The sequence below is a fragment of the Bufo bufo genome, chromosome 4, assembly GCF_905171765.1.
Source record: "Bufo bufo chromosome 4, aBufBuf1.1, whole genome shotgun sequence".
NCBI classification, from domain to species: Eukaryota; Metazoa; Chordata; class Amphibia; order Anura; family Bufonidae; genus Bufo; species Bufo bufo.
In genome coordinates, this window is record NC_053392.1 from 603441475 (window position 1) to 603445110 (window position 3636).

Sequence of the window (3636 nt, forward strand, 5' to 3'; positions counted from 1 at the left end):
CCACCGCGAGCAAAGGTCATGTGCGGCGGGGAGGACGGGGTCACGTGCACAGCAGGAGAGATCACACTGATAGTAGAGCTGTCTGCAGCCTGAGGGGGAACTACAAGTGCCAGCAGTGCACAGCTTGAATTCATGCTGGGAGCTGTGGAACCAAATGTATTACATATATACACAAGTCCTGCAGCTTTTCAATATACTTTATCAAATTCGCACAATGTTAAAGATCTCTGCTTGCTGCTGGTGAATGCAAATGAGTGCATGGTGGGTCCAGTGTATTGTCCTATACATCCTGCAGGTCTAGTAAACCATCACATACTGTATACTCAGGACTTCTAGTGGATACCTGTCTATGGGTGCCACATGCCTTTTATTGCATGCCATAACACAAGGGCCTACAGCGCCCCACGGAGGATGTACAGCAGTGGAGGAGCAGCAGACACGAACCACAGCCGCTCCCTCTAGTGGTGGCTGTATATATCTGTATGCAGTAATCTCCTGAGCTCCCTCTAGTGGTGGCTGTATATATCTGTATGCAGTAATCTCCTGAGCTCCCTCTAGTGGTGGCTGTATATATCTGTATGTAGTAATCTCCTGAGCTCCCTCTAGTGGTGGCTGTATATATCTGTATGCAGTAATCTCCTGAGCTCCCTCTAGTGGTGGCTGTATATATCTGTATGCTGTAATCTCCTGAGCTCCCTCTAGTGGTGGCTGTATATATCTGTATGCAGTAATCTCCTGAGCTCCCTCTAGTGGTGGCTGCATATATCTGTATGCAGTAATCTCCTGAGCTCCCTCTAGTGGTGGCTGTATATATCTGTATGCAGTAATCTCCTGAGCTCCCTCTAGTGGTGGCTGTATATATCTGTATGCAGTAATCTCCTGAGCTCCCTCTAGTGGTGGCTGTATATATCTGTATGCTGTAATCTCCTGAGCTCCCTCTAGTGCTGGCTGTATATATCTGTATGCAGTAATCTCCTGAGCTCCCTCTAGTGGTGGCTATATATGTCTGTATGCAGTAATCTCCTGAGCTCCCTCTAGTGGTGGCTGCATATATCTGTATGCAGTAATCTCCTGAGCTCCCTCTAGTGGTGGCTGTATATATTTGTATGCAGTAATCTCCTGAGCTCCCTCTAGTGGTGGCTGTATATATGTGTATGCAGTAATCTCCTGAGCTCCCTCTAGTGGTGGCTGTATATATCTGTATGCAGTAATCTCCTGAGCTCCCTCTAGTGGTGGCTGTATATATCTGTATGCAGTAATCTCCTGAGCTCCCTCTAGTGGTGGCTGTATATATCTGTATGCAGTAATCTCCTGAGCTCCCTCTAGTGGTGGCTGTATATATCTGTATGCAGTAATCTCCTGAGCTCCCTCTAGTGGTGGCTGTATATATCTGTATGCAGTAATCTCCTGAGCTCCCTCTAGTGGTAGCTGTATATATCTGTATGCAGTAATCTCCTGAGCTCCCTCTAGTGGTGGCTGTATATATCTGTATGCAGTAATCTCCTGAGCTCCCTCTAGTGGTGGCTGTATATATCTGTATTCAGTAATCTCCTGAGCTCCCTCTAGTGGTGGCTGTATATATCTGTATGCAGTAATCTCCTGAGCTCCCTCTAGTGGTGGCTGTATATATCTGTATGCAGTAATCTCCTGAGCTCCCTCTAGTGGTGGCTGTATATATCTGTATGCAGTAATCTCCTGAGCTCCCTATAGTGGTAGCTGTATATATCTGTATGCAGTAATCTCCTGAGCTCCCTCTATTGGTGGCTGTATATATCTGTATGCAGTAATCTCCTGAGCTCCCTCTAGTGGTGGCTGTATATATCTGTATGCAGTAATCTCCTGAGCTCCCTCTAGTGGTGGCTGTATATATCTGTATGCAGTAAGCTCTTGAGCTCCCTCTAGTGGTGGCTGTATATATCTGTATGCAGTAATCTCCTGAGCTCCCTCTAGTGGTGGCTGTATATATCTGTATGCAGTAATCTCCTGAGCTCCCTTTAGTGGTGGCTGTAATATATCTGTATGCAGTAATCTCCTGAGCTCCCTCTAGTGGTGGCTGTATATATCTGTATGCAGTAATCTCCTGAGCTCCCTTTAGTGGTGGCTGTATATATCTGTATGCAGTAATCTCCTGAGCTCCCTCTAGTGGTGGCTGTATATATCTGTATGCAGTATTCTCCTGAGCTCCTCTAGTGGTGGCTGTATATATCTGTATGCAGTAATCTCCTGAGCTCCCTCTAGTGGTGGCTGCATATATCTGTATATAGTAATCTCCTGAGCTCTTCCTAGTGGTGGCTGTATATATCTGTATGCAGTAATCTCCTGAGCTCCCTCTAGTGGTGGCTGTGTATATATGTATGCAGTAATCTCCTGAGCTCCCTCTAGTGGTGGCTGTATATATCTGTATGCAGTAATCTCCTGAGCTCCCTCTAGTGGTGGCTGTATATATCTGTATGCAGTAAGCTCTTGAGCTCCCTCTAGTGGTGGCTATATATATATATATATATATATATATATAATACCACAAAAATTTGGAGTTTTTGCAGCACGAATTAGGAGCAACACGTGAACAGTTTGAAAGAGCTGATGTCAAATTGAAAGATGCTCTCCCTATACAGGACTATGACATTTATCTAACCAATTGTTCTGCTTACCTGGAGAAATTCAGAAAAGAGCAAGAATTGATTAAACGGCGTAAATGGCTGCGAGATGAGGAAGACTACAAGCGGGGAAATGTGTACACATGGCAGGAACAGAAAAATCAGAGACGACAACCTAATTATAGCAACACCACCAATACCAGGAATAACAGCAGTAATCCTACCCAGAGAATGAAAACAGCCACAGAAGTGGGATCCATGCAAATGGAACAGCGGCGTGATGATCGTTTTTTAGGCCCCACTCCAGATCCAAAAGGACCAGACGTGGGGGACAAAGGCAGTACAGATGGAGAAAAAGATCAGCGCACAGCAAGGAATCGGCCCACGAGGAAGAGAAATCATCAGTGGTGGTAAATATATCCTCCCATGTCTTGACAACTGCACAGACTGAACTTTTGGCCAAGGGCCTATCATATTGTCCTACAGTGGGTATTGACTGGTTTCAGCTTGAGGTCGACTTGCAAAAGTTTTTTAGGAATATCAAGTTGAAGGTCTGGTTTTCTGATAAGCAGTCTATTGTAAATACTGATGCACGAGGTTGTGAACTCTCCCTTCACGGTGTTGGATTACACGTGAAGAGCGACTTCACGCCCCAGATTAGAAGTCCAGCTATTGACGCGTACATTAATGCAGTAAAAGTTGAGATAGAAGGGTTAAAGGATTCATCACAAACCAGTGGGCTCAAGCACCCGAACATGACATCCGCTGAGATACATGCCCTGGGTGAACTATGCAACAACGGCTCCCTCACAGTGAAACCCGCTGACAAAGGGGGAGCCGTTGTTGTAATGGACACCGCATGGTATATCTCTGAGATTCAGAGACAACTAGGTGATGTTCTCGTGTATAAACGGTTGAATCATGACCCCAAGTTTGACGTGATCAAAGTTATCACCAGGGTACTTGATGGAGCTAAACTAGGAGGTCTTATTGATGAGTCCTTGTACAATTTTTTGCTGGTTACACACCCCAAGACACC